The 21,247-nt window shown below is 43.2% G+C and overlaps 1 protein-coding gene across 2 annotated transcripts in view; it reads left to right on the top strand.

Annotated features, from left to right (window-relative positions):
* Positions 1 to 833: 833 nt before the first annotated feature.
* Positions 834 to 21,247, top strand: part of LOC115101956 (protein NDRG3-like) — a 60,964-nt gene continuing 40,550 nt past the window's right edge. Inside the window, exons 1-3 of one of the 2 annotated variants that reach the window (XM_065005245.1) lie at positions 18,740 to 19,876; positions 20,301 to 20,371; positions 20,586 to 20,704. The gene's annotated coding sequence lies outside the window, so the exon portion shown is untranslated. Of the gene's footprint in view, positions 1,041 to 18,739; positions 19,877 to 20,300; positions 20,372 to 20,585; positions 20,705 to 21,247 lie in introns of those variants that run through there. The other variant, XM_029621418.2, reaches the window with a different exon arrangement.

The following is a 21,247-nucleotide window of genomic DNA, read 5'->3' on the forward strand; positions in this document are numbered from 1 at the left end:
CGAGGTTCACGCTGTCTGTTGGTTTCACTGCTTTGCGCATCCCGTCGTCTCTGCCCACCTCGCTGTTTTAGTAAACGCATCAATTCCTCTCATTAAGCTAACTTCCCACATTTGAATTAACAGCCATTTAACCAGAAATGTCAAATTATTGCACATTCCAAAATGTATTTAACTTAAAAATCAGTTAAGAACAATTTACAATGACGGCCTACCCCGGCCAAACCCTGACGCTGGGCAAATTGTGTGCCGCCCTATGGGACTCCCAATCATGGCTGGTTGTGATACAGCCTGGAATCAAACCAGGGTCTGTAGTGACTCCTCTAGCACTGAGATGCAGTGCCTTAGACCACTGCGCCACTGGAGCCGCAAATTGATGTTTAATGTGACCCATTTCAGAATTATTTGTTTTCCCTTCCTGTTTGTTTCAATGGTTAATAATATTTTATATTTCAGTTGAATGTTGGCAGCGTCAGATTTATCAATGTATGTTTTTTTTTATGTAATAGATTTTGTCATGAGAGGACTGAGATGTAGCTTTACCCAGGACCCAACACTGGAATTGTGCTATTTTTGTTTAATAAATAATTATTTAAGATTTCCATGCAAGAAAATAAACCTTTTTATTTATCTAAATTACGTGTTGTCTGTACGTTGTGTTACTCTTCGAACATTATAATTCAGACTAGACGAGCAAGCATATGATATGCGAATTCACGATCTAACATTGCCCAGAATCAATCTAGGGAAAGTAACTAGGTCAATATCAGTATTCATTTTTAGATATATTTTTATTCTCAAATAAAACTGATTCAGATACAAAGCAACACAGCTGAAGGAAGTCACAGTATATATACCTCCTATCACACATACTGGTCATCCTCTAGGTTCGGGTTGAATGGAAATGTATTCGAGTTGGTCTCCATTTACACATTGAAGGGTCCTTTCATGTGTCAGATCAGCGTTCTGCTGGTTTCAGTTGGTCTCCGACGGTTCGAGCACTACGAGGCAGCCAGTCCGACTGCTTTCTCCTAAATCAACGGGTGAGTAGCACGGTGTATTCTCTGATATAAACCGTGTGTAGCTAAGACATTTGTATGGCAGTTGTTGATTTTCTTAGCCAAAGCAAAGGTTTGGTAAAGTGCGTTGTTCTCGGCTAGACAACGTTAGCGAGCTGCTAACAGTAGTTAACTAATTGTAGCTAGCTAGTTCAACGTTAATTGATTAAGCTAGTTATCTATGAAGCCCAGCGTAATCCTTATAATTTAATTTGATTAACATTTTCACACATGTTTTAATAGCTAAACGTTACCGTTTAACTTGGCTAGTTAACGACCATTGGACCAGCAGAGAGTGGTTGGAAGAGTAGCCTGTCTTTGGTGCAATCCTAGCTAAAGTTCGCTAGCCAGGACTTGAGATGCTAACTAGTCACCCCAAACTGTTAGTTATAGCTATATTGGGTGTGTATGTATAGTTATTGTGATACTGTTAACCTATTCCCTTGAAAGATTTCACATTAAGAATCAGAACACAGGGCAAGTGATTTAGGGAGATGGACTGTCAATGTCTAGTTAGAGAGAAGCAAGTCCTTGGCAGAAGAGCCATGCCCTTTTAAACAGAGCTATTCCCCGGTAAAGTGTCCCTTTGATTGTGTATTCGTGCTGCTAACCTAGATTCCCAAAATACAGAGATTTAAAAACACAAACAAATGCCAGCAAAGCCATGAGATTAGTGACAGCTGTTTAGGAGTCCAGATGGCCTCTGCAACCGTACAGTAAACCTACACACGAATGATGGCGTTCTGTTCAGAGACCAGAGACTAACATTGAGGGTTGAATTGTGCTTTGTCCCTGTACATAATCTGCAGCCCTTGGATTGATGTACTTTTTAAGCTGTGTTAATGATATGTACTTTTTTATAATGTACCCTACTGCTTGGAAATTATAAAGGAAAGGAACTGTGGAATTTACTCTCTTCCCAAGACAGGTGAGTTCTGTTGGCAATGGCAAGAGATGATGCACTGCCCCCCAGGGCTACTGAAGCAAGCAAAGCCTTCTACTGTACTTGAGCTGGATTCTCCAGGTTTCTGTGTTACATACAACAGCTGCTGCACAGCTGTGGTGCAGGACAGTTCTCTCTTCTCCATCCTTGATTCTATTTCTGTGGCTGGCCCTGGGGAGGTCTTTGCCAAAGCTCTGCTGGAGGGGAAGAAGACACCACTACTATGTAATCAATGGTGAACATTGTATCCCCTGAGTTTCATTCAATGTGGTTTTTGTTTATTCAATTGTTTTTGTCCAGTTAATAACTGCTAGGAGATTGGTTGATGTCTGTCATTTATATAATTGTGATTAAGCAATGTAATGACAGCAGCCAACCTCAGTATTACACTCAATGACCATGTGCAATTGTACGTTACACAGTTGAGATTGAGGTTGTCGTCCTAAAGGTCCAACATGTTTTATGATTGTGCATCAGCTACTGTGTGGATGGGCGCTAGCTGGCGTATTAAAAATGCTAGCAGACACTCGGCCCTCCGTGGAATGAGTTTGACAGCTGTCATGTAGACCGTCATGAAAGTAAAATAACCGCCATAACCATTCATTTATTTACGAACAGTCGACTGAAGACTGGCCGGCCAGGCATTCGTGCGGTCGAGTCTGTTTCTGTGATAACATGGACTCTTAGCAACGTAATAACTTTGTTGTCCCTTGCTGAAACAAGAAAGGTGTTGTAGCAAACAATGAATAGAATGGGCTTGGAACCTCTAACCTTGGCGATTTGACTGGTAAACTCATGAGCAGTGTTCGTATAATCATACTAACCATACTATTCGTTATGTAAATTGAGTATGTAGTATGCTTATTGGCCATAGTATGGATATATTTAGTATGCCAAAAGTTCCCGGATGTCGTACTAAATTCTCCAAAATACGATGTATACACGCAGTGGATACAATTTTTGTACTTTTAGGGCCCATAATGCAATTCTTCAGAAAATGGATGTGGCTTCGCAACGCTTTCAGATTTGAAGAAAAAGGTGGAAAATATGCAGCCAAAGTCCGACGACAGCGGATACAAATTCATTGATTTAACTAATTACGACAAATGTTGAGCAATGTAATGTTGGCTGACAATTAGTTAGCTACGCTATCCTTACGAACCGCATATCATTACAGCAGTATGTACCGCCGGTATGTTAGCTGGTTACCTAACGTTAGTTGGCTACTAATACATCGAACTTGCCAGGCAGTATATTAATTATATGCTATCTAACTAACAAGCTAGCAAGAGTATCAACTTCTGGCAGACAGGCGACTAGTATGCTCAGCTGAAACGATACCGTTTGTTTACAGTATACTAAAATGAAGTAATAGTATGTAGTAGATACTCCTGAAGTATACGGTATGTCAGTATGGGTATTCGAACACAGCTATGGTTACACTCACAATGACTGCCTGGTATTGTGATGCCATAATGTCCATGGTAATGTTGAATGCTCATTCAAATGATGTTAGCTGATATGGCTCATGCAATGGAATGTCGTTTTTGTAATGTCAGTTGAGTTGAATCAACAAATCACAGCACATATTGATGGGTACACTTCCTTCTTTTACTTCCTGCTTTGGTCCTAAGTGTACATCCGCCAGTCCACCCATTATGCCGTCATTGACTTGAATGGGGACTCCCAGTCTATTCATTCTATTTCTATGGCAGCACATGCGGTCAGGAAAGGAGAATATGTGAGTGTAAATGATTTGTTGCTATTCTAATGGTTATCACGGAGCCCGTGGTCATTTGGCTGGCCAATTACCGTCATACAAAATTCCATGACCGCCACTGTCCGAGCAGCAGCACTGCAGAGATGCCTGGTAAAGAGCTGCGCAGTGGCATTACCAATTAGGCTACCCAAACAAGACTGGTTTGAGCGGGTGTTGTCTCACAGAACAGAGAAAGCACAAGCTGCTCCCTGATATTGTGTCGGGCCTATATGCAGGGCACCTTTGTAAAATAGATATTGGCCTCTATGGGGACTCCCTGCTAAAATAAAGATGAGCTGAAACGCTCCAAATATACCCACATGTAATTTAGGCTGAGCATTTCTATATTTAGATATTTTTCCCTTCCTACATCAGACTCTGCTGAGCATTGCCCAGGAGGAGCAGGTCCCTTGTCTGTGTCTTAGTAAGCACAGTTACTCAGGTAGAGAGGGTGGGGAATACAAAGCAACGCAAAGGAACGCGCTAACATCAAACGCTCGCTACCCAGCCCAACGGCTCATAAAGAATATTCTGTCAGAGGTTTTTGCTTGCCGTCTGGATAGCCTTATTACCTCTCCTGTGGCCTGTCCTGGCTGCTTGGTCACAGTCCCCTAGCCAGGCTACTCTCCCTCTCCTTACTGTATTGCCAGAAGAGGGTGTCTCCACCCCCCCCAGCTCTTCTCTCTTAGGAAGCAGATGTCACCCTCGTCTGCTCCGTTGCGTCTTGAATACCAACCTCAATATGTAATGGAGACGAGTCACGAGTGTGTCACTTTGCAGTGCTCAGTCTGCCAACCTTATTCTCCTAGCATTCTGGCTGGCGCCCATACAGACTCTCTCTCCATTAGCTGACCATGAGTAGGAGACTCCGATGCCTGACCTGGCAGCACTCCACTGTGAAACCAGTGCCAGAGGAGAGCCAGACTTTTGGGGCTGCACTGGAATAAAAAAAAACAGAATGTTAGTTGTTTAGTCACTTTAGTGTGGGTTGGTGAGATGCATGGAGTTGGGGACCTTGAGCTTGCTGGAGTGACGTGAGTTTATAATCCCTGTGCCAAACAATGCCAAAGTCATTTAGACAGGTTACCATCTCCCCGTTTCACTCACATCTTTAGCCATGACATGCTGCTTTGAAAGGCTGGTCATGGCTCCACACCATCATTCCAGACACCCTGGACCCACTCCAATTCACACTGCCCCAACTGATCCACAGACGACGCAATCTCTATTGCACTCCACACTACCCTCTCTCACCTGGACAAGAGGGCCACTTGTGCAAGAATGCTGTTCATTGACTACAGCTCAGCTCCAAGCACATCACTAAGCTCAGGAACATGGGACTGAACAACTGCATCCTGGACTTTCTGATGGGCCGCCCCCAGGTAGTGAGGGTAGGCAACAACACATCCGCCACACAGACCCTCAACATGTGGGTGGGGGGGCCTCCGGGTGCGTGCTTAGTCCCTTCCTGTACTCCATGTTCACCCACGACTGTGTGACCGCGCACGACTCCAAAACCTTTTGAAGTTTGCTGACGAGACAAGTGGTAGGCCTGACCGCCAACGACGATGCGCACGCCCATTTGATCATTCCTTAGTGACGTGGACACTGGGAACTTGACCCGCTCCACATCGTCAGAGCTGTGGTGGAGCTGGTCAAGAGTTTCAAATTCCCAGTGTGCACGTCACTAAGGAATGATCATGGTCCACACACCGCAACACAGTCATGAAGAAGACATGAAAACGCCTCTTTCCCCTCAGGAGGCTTAAAAGATTTGGCATGGACCCTCAGATCCTTAACAAGTTACACAGCTGCACCATTGAGAACATCTTGACTGGATGCATTATGGCGTGGTATGGGAACTGCTTGGCATCCGACCGCAAGGCTCTACAGAGGGTAGTGCATACGGCCGAGCTTCCTGCCATCCATGACCTCTATAGCAGATGGTGTCAGAAGGCCCCTAAAAATGTTCAGACTCCAGCCACCCAAGTCATAGACTGTTCTCTCTGCTACCGCACAGCAAGCGGTACCGATGCAGCAAGTCTGGAACCAACAGGACCCTGAACAGCTTCTACCCCCAATCCATAAGACTACTAAATAACTACCTGGACTATCTGCATGGATCCTTTTTGCACTAACTCTTTTGACTTTTCACATTCTCTGCTGATACTATTTGTATCTATCCTGTTTCCTAGACACTTACCTATATGTACATATCTACCTCAATTTCCTTGTACCCCTGCACATCGGCTCGGTTCTGGTACCCCGGGTATATAGCCAAGTTGTCGTTCCTCATTGTGTATTTTCCTCTCCGTGTTGTTGGGAAGGGCCCGTGAGGAAGCATTTCACTGTTCGTCTACACGTATTTTATGTGACAAATACAATTCGATTTGATCTCCTGCTGCAGAGAGACTGTTACATGTGATACACTTGTGTTACATGTGATACACTTGTGTAGCATCGGAAGTTTCTGTCTCCTCCACATTCCAGCCCTGCAATTATACCCATGGACCTGCTGCATCTGTGGAATGACAGTTCAGTCCTCCTTTTAGAAATAAACTCAAAGACAAAGGGGTTGAATGAGGCTCCCTTTGTTAGACTCTTCCCCTCCGTACAATGAGACGCTAATGGAAACCACCCACACACACAGCTGAGACTCAGCGTGTGTGTGTATAAATGAGCCTAGAGAGCCCCGGGTTTTGTCATCACTCTCTCTCTCTCCTCCCCCCCTGGCTTCCATGCATCTTTAATACAGTATAGTGACAGTGTGGATATCATATTGGGCCTTACACTGGGTCCATCGACTTAAGTAGCCGTGGTTGACAGACGGAACGGCGGTCACCTGGCTGTTTCAAACTCACGGATCTGTTTGTAGCCTGGTGTGTGTATGACCATTTGTTTTCTCTCCGCCCAGACAGCTTCCAACATGGAACCATTTCTTCATTTTTTTAGCCAAGAAGTACGTGGCACACTAGGACTAAATCTGGTGTTGTGAAATCTGTTTCGAGACTCTAAGGTAAACATGAGAAATAAAGTCTTAAACTTTAAACTGCTCATTTTTTATTTATTTCATAGTTTAAAGAAAGAAAAAAAATGACATGTGAATTTCACAAAACAGATATGGTCCTGCGTATGACCGATAGGGGGGGTGATTCAGTTCAATGTACCTCAGTCCTGGATACCAGACGGTGCTCACCTTACTGCTGTCCCCCCCCACCCACTCAGCAACGATGGTAGGTCATGACGTTTTTAGGTTCTCTGCTGTGTTAGCCCCCCCATGTTCTCAGGTCAGTACATGGGACTTCATATCTCACCTCTCATCAGTGTGATGTATGACAGTGTTCTCACGTCAGTACATGGGACTTCATATCTCACCTCCCTGCAGTGACAGCGTGTTCATATACATCCAACAATCTGTTGTTAACGCCACATATGGTGTTCGATAGCTTGCGCTTTGTACAATCATTGTACAATTTCTCAATCCAGACCATCACGCACTTTATTTTTTATTTTTTTACATGGCATCTTGTAGTCTGGTTCTAGATAATGCCATAAGGCATTGAAGCCAACATCCTCTACCATTGACAATGGCTGCATGTCAACTGCAATCTTTTCTGTAATCAACGCTGTGATTTTTCTCACTCCGTCCCTCATCGCCTCTGTCTGTTTGGGTCTCACCGTGCCTCCCTTTCAGATGGTTAAGCATTGCACCTGTACTGCCACTCTAGCTCATTTCCACCTCCTACAACTTCACCACCTTCTCATTTAACTACTCAAAGTATTGTCAATTTGGCCATACAGGACTTCGCTTCCCTTTCTCGCTCTCTGCCATTTGTCCAACTGTGAACAACGATGGCGCTTTATAACCGCGGTAAATCATGTGAAAGATGCATATCTCCTAGCATTGTTGCGTTAGGTATTTTGTTCAATTGAAATGTTTCCCTTTTATGGTAATGATGAGAACCTGTTAGTGGTAGTTTTGTGATAACTGCACTGTGACATTTGTTTTAGAAAACCAAACACAATTTTTCGGTTCAGGATTTTTTTCTCTATAGGTTAAGAATCCCAATTTCGTTTAAACGTTCACACCCCTACTGTGAGGTGTCATTATCGAGGCTAAAATGTGGACGAAGCATGACGTGGGAAGCAATTGAAGAGTGTCAACCAGGTTGTGAATAAATGGCTCAGCGGTGTCAAAATAATTCTCATGGAGGTGTGTGTGGGGGAGGGGGGGTTACTTTAATCAGTAAATGGCCTGTGTGTTTCCTTAGTCTTTCTGGACCAGACACCAGAGAGCACAGCAAAGTGTCATTGTAGGAATGACCCCTCCTGACGTAAGACAATGAGTGAATTACAGCTGGTTTAAATTGAAACCGTTAACTCAGTAGGTGACAGGGAAAACGTACATATTATCTCCCACAGAAATATAACCCCCTAACAGCATGCTATAATGTCAATGGAAGATGCTCTAAGGATTAGGAAATGAAAAAAGTTAGTGTAAATCTGTGATGCTTGCTTCTGTTGCCCATCATGCAGTGGCAACTAGACAGACTGCCAGCTGGACTAGTTTATTGACAGCCCATATTTATTCCCTTGTGTTTTTGCCATAGTGTGCCACAAACTTTACCCAAATGTGCAATGGAACAGTCGGACTGGTCTGACAAATGCCCAGACTGCTGAACATTCTTGGGGGTTAGGGGACCCGGTCCAGTGACCCAAGGATCTGAAACACAACTCTGTACTGTCCCCTGGGCCCCTATGTCACAGTTTTTTTTAAATTCTAATCACAGATGCAGTGGTCCCGGAGAGAAGTTCTAATGGGCTCTGACTGCACAGTCTGGGTCCAGTGATGGGAGGTAATTACCCACTAGCATGGCCAGAGTGGTGCTGTCCCTGCACTGCTCCCTGACTCTGTCCCCCCCCCCCCCTGTGGCCTGTCTGCTGCCCAGTTCTGCAGGACAGTGTGACTGAGCATATCAGACCATCAGCCCTGTGATTAGGCTCCCAGGTTACTCCAGCAGCTCCCGGAGCCACGCCCAGCTGCTGCACATTACTTGCACTTCCTCCATCTATCACAGGAGGTTGGTGGCACCTTAATTGGGGAGGACGGGCTTGTGGTAATGGCATCAAACACATGGTATCCATGTATTTGATGCCATTCCATTTACTCCGTTCCAGGCATTATGAGTCGTCCTCCCGTCAGTCGCCTCCAAGATTGTGGGGGCTGCTTTGTTAGATTTCAGTGCGGCTTTTTAACGATCATCGTCTGTTGCTGGACAAACGTGTGTTATGGCTTTACACCTGCTATATTGTGGAGAAATGGTTACATGTCTAACAGAACACAGAGGGTGTTCTTTAATGGAAACCTCTCCAACAAAATCCAGGTAAAATCAGGAATTCCGCAGGGCAGTTGTCTAGGCCCCTTACTTTTTTCAATCTTAATAACAACATGCCTTTGCCTAAAGCCAGTGTGTCTATCCATGCGGATGACTTAACACTATACACGTCAGCTACCACAGGGACTGAAATGACTGCAGCACTTAACCTCTCTAGGATTGGGGGACAGTCACGTCTCACTTGGCCAAAAGCCAGGGAAAATGCTGAGCGCCAGATTCAAATAAAATGAAAGTTTCAAATTTTCATTAAATCACACATGTAAGATACTAAATTAAAGCTACACTCGTTGTGAATCCAGCCAACATGTCAGATTTTTAAAAGTATTTTCGGCGAAAGCATAATATGCTACTATCTGATGATAGCAAATCAAATTGTATTTGTCACATACACATGCTTAGCAGATGTTAATGCGAGTGTAGCGAAATGCTTGTGCTTCTAGTTCCGACAATGCAGTAATAACCAACGAGTAATCTAACCTAACAATTCCAAAACTACTACCTTATACACACAAGTGTAAAGGGATAAAGAATATGTACACAAAGATATCAATGAGTGATGGTACAGAACGGCATAGGCAAGATGCAGCATCTGGTATCGAGTACAGTATATACATATGAGATGAGTAATGTAGGGTATGTAAACATTATATTAAGTAGCATTGTTTAAAGTGGCTAGTGATATATTTTACATCAATTTCCATCAATTCCCATTATTAAAGTGGCTGGAGTTGAGTCAGTGTGTTGGCAGCAGCCACTCAATGTTAGTGGTGGCTGTTTAACAGTCTGATGGCCTTGAGATAGAAGCTGTTTTTCAGTCTCTCGGTCCCAGCTTTGATGCACCTGTACTGACCACGCCTTCTGGATGATAGCGGGGTGAACAGGCAGTGGCTTGGGTGGTTGTTGTCCTTGATGATCTTTATGGCCTTCCTGTGACATCGGGTGGTGTAGGTGTCCTGGAGGGCAGGTAGTTTGCCCCCGGTGATGCGTTGTGCAGACCTCACTACCCTCTGGAGAGCCTTACGGTTGTGGGCGGAGCAGTTGCCGTACCAGGAGGTGATACAGCCCGACAGGATGCTCTCGATTGTGCATCTGTAGAAGTTTGTGTGCGTTTGGTGACAAGTTGAATTTCTTCAGCCTCCTGAGGTTGAAGAGTAAACAAAGAGTAGCATATTTCAACCCTGCAGGTGCTACACAAAACACAGAAATAAAATAAAATGTATATATCATATATCATACCTGTTAACTTTGCCGAAACATTTCTAAATACTTTTGTAATACAACTTTAGGTATTTTTAAACGTTAATCTATCTGTTTTCAATAGAGGATGAGAGGAAACTAACTCAACAGCGTTACCCTTTTCCAAGATGGCCGTACTTCTTCATTGCACAAAGGAATAACCTCAACCAAATTCCAAAGACTGGTGACATCCAATGGAAGCGGTAGGAACTGCAAACAAGTGCCTAAGAAATATCGTTTCCCCATGAGAACCCAATGAAAAGACAATGACTTCAAAAATAAATAATTCTGAATGGTTAGTCCTCGCGGTTTTGCCTGCTACATAAGTTCTGTTATACTCACAGACATGATTCAAACAGTTTTTAGAAACTTAAGTTTTCTATCCAAATCTACTAATAATATGCATATCTTATGCATCTTATATTCTTGGCATGAGTAGCAGGAAGTTGAAATTGGGCACGCTATTTATCCAAAAGTGAAAATGCTGCAGTTCGTTTCAGAATGGGTGGCAAGGAATAAGTTAGTCCTAAATATTTCAAAAACTAAAACCATTGTATTTGGGACAAACCATTCACTAAACTCTAAACCTTAACTAAATATTGTAATGAATGTGGTAATTGAGCAAGTTAAGTAGACTAAACTGCTTGGACTAACCCTGGATTGTAAACTGTCATGGTCAAAACATCCATACAACAGTAGCTAGGATGGGGAGAAGTCTGTCCATAATAAAGCACTGCTCTGCATTCTTAACACTCAACAAGGCAGGTCCTAGGTTTGTTGCACCTGGACTACTGTTCAGTCGTGTGGTCAGGTGCCACAAAGGGACTTAGGAAAATTGCAATTTGCTCAGAACAGGGCAGCGGGACTAGCCCTTGGATGTACACAGAGCACTAATATGAGTAATATGCATGTCAATCTCTCCTGACACAAAGTGGAGGAGAGATTGACTTCATCACTACTTGTAAGAGGTATTGACATGTTGAATGCACAGAGTTGTCTGTCTGAACTATCACACAGCTCAGACACCCATCCATACCCCACAAGACATGCCACCAGAAGTCTCTTCGCAGTCCCCAAGTCCAGAACAGACTATGAGAGGTGCACAGTACTACATAGAGCCATGACTACATGGAACTCTATTCCACATTTAGTAACTCATGCAAGCAGTAAAATTAGATTTAGAAATGTAAAATACACATTATGGAACAGCGGGGACTGTGAAGCAACACATGGGCACAGATGCATACATACACACTATACACACACATTCACATGGATTTTGTGTTGTAGAGTATGGGCCTGAGGGCACACTTAATATGTTGTGAATGTACTGTAATGTTTAAAAATAATAATAACTGCCTTCATGTTGCTGGACCCCAGGAAGAGTAGACAGTAGCTAAATACAAATACACTGCCACCTACACTGAGTGTTCAAAACATTTAAGGACATCTTCCTAATATTGAGTTGCACCCCCCCGAAACAGTTCCACAGGGATGCTGGTCAACTTTAACTCCAATGCTTCCCAAGGTTGTCAAGTTGGCTGGACGTCCTTTGGATGGTGGACCATTTGATACACGCGGGAACTGTTTAGGGTGAAGAATGTCACAGCATTGCAGTTCTTGACACAAACCAGTGTGCCTGCACCTACTACCAAACCCCGTTCAAAGGCACTTAAATATTTTGCCTCACCCTCAATGCCACCCATACACAATCCATATCTCAAATGTTTCAAGGCTTAAAAATCCTTCTTCTCTTCCCCTTCATTTGCTTCTCTCTCATTTTTCCGTCACATCTTTTATCATTTCGGTTAATCTTCATTTGCCATATTTGATTAATACAGGCAGGTCCTTAATATTTTAATTGTGTGGTTGGGGAATGGGGATAACCAATGATATCTCTTCTCGCACCTGATGACGAAGACTGGTCACCATGGCAACTTAGGTTCCGTTTGGGCAAATGTTGCGCTGGGTGGGTGGGGGGAATTGGGGGAGCTGAGCTGGGTCATGGCTCTCTGTCTGAGAAATCGGGTTAGGAGTTGCCATGAGCGATGTCTCTCAATAAGACTAATCAGATTTCTCTGCATGTCTGTGTCTCTGTATGTCTATTTCTGTCATTACAGAAAGTGATTGGGGATCCATAACTAATGTCTTTCGTCTTGGTAAAGAATGCTGGCTGACGATTCCTCTGCTCTAGGATACATGAACTAGGCTACTATGCTCAGTGCTGGGCAGAACTGTCTAGGCAGATCTGGGGACTGTAAGGGAAAGGCCTATATTACAGTAGCACTGTCTGGCTGCACTGGATACATCTGCCCCCCCCCCCCCCCATATAGCCCTGGCTGTGACCCTCTCTACTAAGGCTTGACTAACTTTTTTTTTGGACAAGTATTATTATTTTGCTTGTCCAAAACCTCAGGTCGCTGCAAGGAACCACTTTACAAAATAAAATGCATTGCAACAGTCGGACACAAATGTAGGCTACACTCTGCCTATTGGCTGCTTTGCATATCTGTCTCAAAAAAACAACACTGTCCCTTTAAGGCTCTCCTGCAGGATGGTTGGCCACACTACTTTAAAAACATTTTTATTTAACCTTTATTTAACAAGGCAAGTCAGTTAACAAATTCTTATTTACAATGACAGCCTAGGAACAGTTAACTGCCTTGTTCAGGAGCAGAACAACAGATTTTTACCTTGTCAGCTTGGGGATTCGGTCTAGCATCCTTTCGGTTACTGGCCCAACGCTCTAACCACTAGGCCTGCTGCCCTTGGTAGCCTATAATATTACAACCAAATACTTTTTATGTCTTTATAAAATAATTCCCTCCTGGGCTTGAAATTAAGGGCAGACCCGTCGTCCCTCGGACGATAAATACGGTTCAAAACGGACTCTGGGACAGTTCTCGGACGACAGATAACAAATCATACAGCCACTGCACGCACGCCAGTTTTAGTTTAAAGCAATGAGGCTGATGGAACAGATCAGACCGTTTTTAGTTTAAAATGTTAATCAAGTTTTATTTCTTCATATTATAAGCTCAACAAATGCACACATGCATGGCTGTTGGCTAGTATAGGCATATGCACTGTTACAAAAACACCATTCTCAAAAGTGCACCACATGTGATTTCATGTGACCAAGACAAAATTACTCTATTAGAAAGAGGGGAATCTAATAGCAACATTTAGGATGGGTTATTAATATGACTAGGATTATGCCTTGGTTGCTGGACAATGAAAGAATGTTGAATTTGAAAACCAATGGAACATGAGAGAAATGCTGGTTTCAATGGCATGAAGCGTTAGTTCCCTCAACATTTGTATGGTTGCATTTTGGCTAGGCTACTTTGAAACGAGGTAAGACATGCCTCATAAAACGACATAAAACGTCCAGGTTTTAAACGACATAGTGTATGGTTAAATAGTTTCAAAATGCTGACCGTTGCCTCTCAGATTCAAGGTGGGTGATGTGCAGTGCACAGCATGCACCGTCTTTCACTCGGACCTTGTGACCATTTGATCTGAACTAACTGTGCCTCGAGTATGTCGACAGAATCAAACCTTTTTAGACGTTAATGTTAGTTGTCCTTCATTATATTTGTCAAACATGACTGGCTTTTAGCCTATATTTATATAATTCAAAATCTCATTCTTGTTCAGCTTCATTTTCTGGCGCTTCCTTCATGTCAGCATCAGTTTTAACATAGGCTTTGTACATCGAAAAATGTATTTTTATATTTTTCCAATGTTGGCCTATGATCCAAACCTGGCTGGCACTTAATGTTTTTATTTTTTTAACATGTCCATTTCGACACCTTAAATCTACACTGCTCAAAAAAATAAAGGGAACACTTAAACAACACAATGTAACTCTAAGTCAATCACACTTCTGTGAAATCAAACTGTCCATTTAGGAAGCAACACTGATTGACAATAAATTTCACATGCTGTTGTGAAAATGGAATAGACAACAGGTGGAAATTATAGGCAATTAGCAAGACACCCCCAATAAAGGAGTGGTTCTGCAGGTGGTGACCACAGACCACTTCTCAGTTCCTATGCTTCCTGGCTGATGTTTTGGTCACTTTTGAATGCTGGCGGTGCTTTCACTCTAGTGGTAGCATGAGACTGAGTCTACAACCCACACAAGTGGCTCAGGTAGTGCAGCTCATCCAGGATGGCAGATCAATGCGAGCTGTGGCAAGAAGGTTTGCTGTGTCTGTCAGCGTAGTGTCCAGAGCATGGAGGCGGTACCAGGAGACAGGCCAATACATCAGGAGACGTGGAGGAGGCCGTAGGAGGGCAACAACCCAGCAGCAGGACTGCTACCTCTGCCTTTGTGCAAGGAGGAGCAGGAGGAGCACTGCCAGAGCCCTGCAAAATGACCTCCAGCAGGCCACAAATGTGCATGTGTCTGCTCAAACGGTCAGAAACAGACTCCGTGAGGGTGGTATGAGGGCCCGGTGTCCACAGGTGGGGGTTGTGCTTACAGCCCAACACCGTGCAGGACGTTTGGCATTTGCCAGAGAACACCAAGATTGGCAAATTCGCCACAGGCGCCCTGTGCTCTTCAGATGAAAGCAGGTTCACACTGAGCACATGTGACAGTCTGGAGACGCCGTGGAGAACGTTCTGCTGCCTGCAACATCCTCCAGCATGACCGGTTTGGTGGTGGGTCAGTCATGGTGTGGGGTGGCATTTCTTTGGGGGGCCGCACAGCCCTCCATGTGCTCGCCAGAGGTAGCCTGACTGCCATTAGGTACCGAGATGAGATCCTCAGACCCCTTGTGAGACCATATGCTGGTGCGGTTGGCCCTGGGTTCCTCCTAATGCAAGACAATGCTAGATCTCATGTGGCTGGAGTGTGTCAGCAGTTCCTGCAAGAGGAAGGCATTGATGCTATGGGCTGGCCTGCCCGTTCCCCAGACCTGAATCCAATTGAACACATCTGGGACATCATGTTTCAACTCAACTCCAGCCACTTTAATAATGGGAATTGATGGGAAATTATGAAAAATATATCACTAGCCACTTTAAACAATGCTACCTAATATGTTTACATACCCTACATTATACGTCTATACTGTATCATCTACTGCATCTTTATGTAATACATGTATCACTAGCCACTTTAACTATGCCACTTTGTTTACATACTCATCTCATATGTATATACTGTACTCGATACCATCTACTGCATCTTGCCTATGCCGCTCTGTACCATCACTCATTCATATATCTTTATGTACATATTCTTTATCCCCTTACACTTGTGTGTGTATAAGACAGTCGTTTTGGAATTGTTAGTTAGATTACTTGTTGGTTATTACTGCATTGTCGGAACTAGAAGCACAAGCATTTCGCTACACTCGCATTAACATCTGCTAACCATGTGTATGTGACAAATAAAATTTGATTTGATGTTTCGCTCCATCCACCAACGCCACGTTGCACCACACTGTCCATGAGTTGGTGGATGCTTTAGTCCAGGTCTGGGAAGAGATCCCTCAGGAGACCATCCGCCACCTCATCAGGAGCATGCCCAGGCGTTGTAGGGAGGTCATACAGGCACGTGGAGGCCACACACACTACTGAGCCTCATTTTGACTTGTTTTAAGGACATTACATCAAAGTTGGATCAGCCTGTAGTGTGGTTTTCCACAAATTTTGAGTGCGACTCCAAATCCAGACCTCCATGGGTTGATAAATTTGATTTCCATTGACAATGTGTGGTTTTGTTGTCAGCACTTTCAACTATGTAAAGAAAAAAGTATTTAATAAGAATATTTCATTCATTCAGATCTATCACTCAAATATCGTTGCTTTAAAGGGTAGGGAGGATGTGTTTTTACTGACCAAGTAAACACCATGTGGTCAAAGTCTTAGTTGTCACGATCTGCTTACCTATAACTATTATTTTTATATTTAACTTATTTCCAGATATCTTCGGAACTACCCACAATGCACTATTTCTCAACGTCATATGGAGGATCTACTCTGCTAAAGAGTTCATATGCTAGCTCAGGCTGGGTAATGTTGGCAACACCTTGATTTTTCACAGACTTTGTGGCTGTATTATCTAGTTGGAAAGCTTTAGCATTGCAGGCTCTGGTGCCTTCTTGCAGTGGACTCAAAACGAAAGAGAAAATCATTCTTGCTTGCTCTAATTGTGTAACAGTGGTACCTCGTCTCTTCTCCTTTTTGTTTTGTCTACTATTTGTCATGTTCTCTGCCAAGTAGGCAACGCAAGTTTTGTAACTTTTTCCACCTTGACATCTGGAAGCTATCCATTTTAGACATTTTCTCGCTATTGAATTTCCCTCACTCTTACTAACAATTGAATGGGCCCCAGCCATCAATCTGTATCTGCTCTTTTGTTCTGCGGTTGTTTTTGTTTTGTGTTATGTTGTTTTAACTGATCATCAGTAGTTGGGCTCTAGCATGTCGACCGTAGCCGTGCTGGTTGTCTAGGCTGGCTAGGCTAATAGCTAACTTTAGCTATTAGCCTAGCCAGCCAGCTAAAGTTAGCTATTAGCCTAGCCAGCCAGCTAACTTTAGCTGGCTAGGCTAATAGCTAACTTTAGCTGGCTGGCTACCCTTTTTATTATAATTTTGTTGATTACTGGCTAAGAACTGAATATTAGTGAGCACCGATATGACATTTTTGTCCGATAGCGTTATTTTCCTTGCCCCCCCCCCCCCCCCCCAAAAAAAAACATTTAAAATGCTAGTGGCCATTTTAAGCATTCTAGTACAGTTAAATACACTGCTCAAAAAATAAAGGGAACACTAAAATAACACATCCTAGATCTGAATGAATGAAATATTCTTATTAAATACTTTTTTTCTTTACATAGTTGAATGTGCCTGCAACAAAATCACACATTGTCAATGGAAATCAAATTTATCAACCCATGGAGGTCTGGATTTGGAGTCGCACTCAAAATTTGTGGAAAACCACACTACAGGCTGATCCAACTTTGATGTAATGTCCTTAAAACAAGTCAAAATGAGGCTCAGTAGTGTGTGTGCCTGTATGACCTCCCTACAACGTCTGGGCATGCTCCTGATGAGGTGGCGGATGGTCTCCTGAGGGATCTCCTCCCAAACCTGGACTAAAGCATCCGTCAACTCCTGGACAGTCTGTGGTGAAACGTGGTGTTTGTGGATGGAGCGAGACATGATGTGCTCAATTGGATTCAGGTCTGGGGAACGGGCGGGCCAGTCCATAGCATCAATACCTTCCTCTTGCAAGAACTGCTGACACACTCCAGCCACATGAGGTCTAGCATTGTCTTGCATTAGGAGGAACCCAGGGCCATCCGCACCAGCATATGGTCTCACAAGGGGTCTGAGGATCTCATCTCGGTACCTAATGCAGTCAGGCTACCTCTGGCGAGCACATAGCGGGCTGTGCGGCCCGCCCCCCCAAAGAAATGTCACCCCACACCATGACAGACCCACCGCCAAACCGGTCATGCTGGAGGATGTTGCAGGCAGCAAAACGTTCTCCACGGCGTCTCCAGACTGTCACGTCTGTCACATGTGCTCAGTGTGAACCTGCTTTCATCTGTTAAGAGCACAGGGCGCCAGTGGCGAATTTGCCAACCTTGGTGTTCTCTGGCAAATGCCAAACGTCCTGCACGGTGTTGGGCTGTAAGCACAACCCCCACCTGTGGACGTCGGGCCCTCATACCACCCTCATGGAGTCTGTTTCTGACCGTTTGAGCAGACACATGCACATTTGTGGCCTGCTGGAGGTCATTTTGCAGGGCTCTGGCAGTGCTCCTCCTTGCACTATGCTGGCTGTATTGGTGCTACAGTTCCTTTAAAGTTCCGGCACACCTCGTGTGCTGCCGCAGGATCCTGTGGCACGTCATTAAAAATGTGAAATTTTTCTGTTATTGTTAGTTTGACCACCAGAGGGCATCTTTGAGAAGCATTTGATATTATTCCGTATTGGCATTACCAGACAATTTTACAACCTTTTTTTGTAATAACATAGTATAGGTGATTTGATTTGAAGAAATTTGGCTTAATTAATATTATGGTGTTTCTATTCAGAGGAAAAACGAAGCCCTCAAGGGTTTCCGTTAGGATTGAATGGAAAATATGACTCTGTACAATGTGACGGTAGGGAGTAGACTACAGGATTGGAGTTTTCTCTAAATTGTTTGCCTTCACTAGATGGCTTTCTTCCACTATTTCGGTAAATCAGTGATATTTATTCCCATAGTAATTCGTTATGGATCCATAACTAAATCAACATCTGCATTTTGGAAGTTTTTTTTTTTTTTTTGTATCATTATTTAACTAAATGTGTATTTGTTTATTAGGCTACTGTGCAGTCTACAATACATACTGTAGTAAACATGGGAAAGAGCCTAATTCCTTACGTAAGTGAGAGCAGGCCATGTCTTTACTAGAGGTTGACCGATTTACGATTTTTCGATAGCGATTTATTGGAGGACCGAAAAAAGCCGATGCCGATTTAATAAAAATAAAAAAATTTAATCTTTAGGATGGAACAGAAAATATGGCGCTGTACAACGTGACGCTCATAAATAAACTTCCAGACACAAATGAGACCACTCTTGACCATTTTACTTGCCCTAGCAGAGCAGGGTAACCAGAATGTTGGTGACTGTGCTGCTGGAAACAATTTAATTTCCCTTTTTTGCTGATGTTTACTGACACCGGCCATATTCAACCAGTGTTGAGCGCTCGTAAATGCATTGTTCTGGTACAGTCAGACACGAGTGCTCTGTATTCGGAGTAGATCTCCAGAGCGAATTTACAAAAGCACCCGAATGTCCCTTGAACACACAACGACTATGCCGTTTAGCTAAGCTAAGAATGACGGGAATAATCAAGTCAATAAACGTTGGGTAGTTAGTTAGCCTATAGTTAATATACTGTCAAGTTTGATGTATAACTACTAACGTTAGGTAGATAGCTAACATACCGGTACATAATACTGTAATGATATGCTATGTGGTTGGTAAGGACAGCGTAGCTAACAAATTGTCAGCCAACATAAAGTTTAAGGTAACTTATTTGAAAATGTATTACTTTGAGTAGCAAGCTACCCCTTGGTTGTTAGGGCAAATCTGGTCTATGACAGGAGGGCGAAGGGGAGGGGTTCAATAGTCTATTGTTCAGCTATTAGCCCCCCTCCACAACTTGCAACAAATTGTGGTTTTCCTTTCCCTCTTCCAAGCGTTATCATTCTGCGCCTGAGTGGCTCGCTTGTCGGCTGGCAGGATATGGCAGCATCTTCGGTTGTGCATCAAGAATTCTGCACGTTTGTATGAAGGTGTGGTTAGTCACAGGCAAATTGTTATGCTATGGAGGTACATTTGTCCTTTTTTTGTAGAGAACAAAGTTTTTATTTTCAATCAAATAATTGTTCTGAAAGCAACTTCTGACACAATGGAAGTCTAAGCGGACACCTACGAAGAAGGACTGTGTGATGAGGGCATCTCAGGTAAGCAGCACTGGGCGTTCTTCCATCCAACTTTTACATAGCTAGTAGTTAGCTCCTACGATTCAGTGTCAGTTCATAACATTTAGCTACGAACGCCTCTTCTCGCCATTTTCAGTTGAATTAATCTAACTTTCTTTCATGGCAACTCCTAAGCAGGCCATGTCATATTTGTTTCATAGTCGATTATATAATCATATTTCATGACAGTGAAACGGTTAGCTTTTTTTTTTTACAGAAGGATGAAAGAAGACTTTCTTTCACGACGAGTTAGGGAGTCTGCAGAGTGTAGATGGGAAATATGCAATGATACCTGCACCATCACCTAATGAACAACCGCAATACCTGCCTGGTGTTCAGCTATATGTGCTGTACTGACATATCCTGAAATAGACATCTTCATCCCCCTGCTCCCTAAATCCTCTAGGTTATACCAGCTGTTTTTGTGAACCCCTCCTGTATCTGAACTGGCTGACAGAGGGCACAGCATGATCATAGGTGAGAGGTCACTTGGTCGGGTCAACAGGAAGTATTATTAAAGAGATGCTATACTTTGAAATACAGACAGATGTAGTAGTCCCAGAGTTAATGATCCAAGGTCAGTTTTGCATTTAATCTCCTGATGATTATGATGGCTGACTGTGTTAGAATACATTTTAAAAAACAAGGCTTAATCATGCTCTCTCTCTATCAATCTGTCACTCATCTGCAGGTATGTTTTGATGTGAGAGAGGAAGCCAGTCCCGTCATCGCCACCTCAACCTTCGGGCCAACTGGGAGCCCAAGGCTGGTTAGGAGACCGCAATTGTGGTGAACTGAGAGAATATTAGGGTAGCACTGTAATTCATTAATCATATGCTGTCTGCTGCTGTTCTTACCTCTTTCTGTCTTCTACACCTCTCTCCCCATCTAGTCTTTCTTCCTCGTTTTATAATGCACACCATATGTGCATTGAAGTACAGATTGAACTTGTATTTATAATATATTACAATTATCATAATTATAATGCAGTATGTATTTATAACACCTGGATAATGAACTTCTTTCAGTAAAGCGTTTCACATTCTCCACTGGTTGAAATGAAGTATCTCATTGAAATACTATCCTGTGTCCTGAGATTGATGCAGATGGAGTTAGATATGCATATATTATTTTCTGTATATATGAATTACAAATCAGCCTTTACTTAAATCATGTTTGTAGTCTATTGCATAGTTACACTGTGTAATCATTGATGTCCCAGGAGTAGGAGTGGTAAACACTGTTGAAGTGTATAATTGTAATACAGAGTACATGCAGACACAGCATCATTTAAAGAATGGAGTTTGATATGACTGAAAAAGAATGTCTGAGATTTATACCTGAACCTCACCT

This window comes from Oncorhynchus nerka, linkage group LG20 (genome assembly GCF_034236695.1).
Source record: "Oncorhynchus nerka isolate Pitt River linkage group LG20, Oner_Uvic_2.0, whole genome shotgun sequence".
In the NCBI taxonomy this organism is placed as follows: Eukaryota; Metazoa; Chordata; class Actinopteri; order Salmoniformes; family Salmonidae; genus Oncorhynchus; species Oncorhynchus nerka.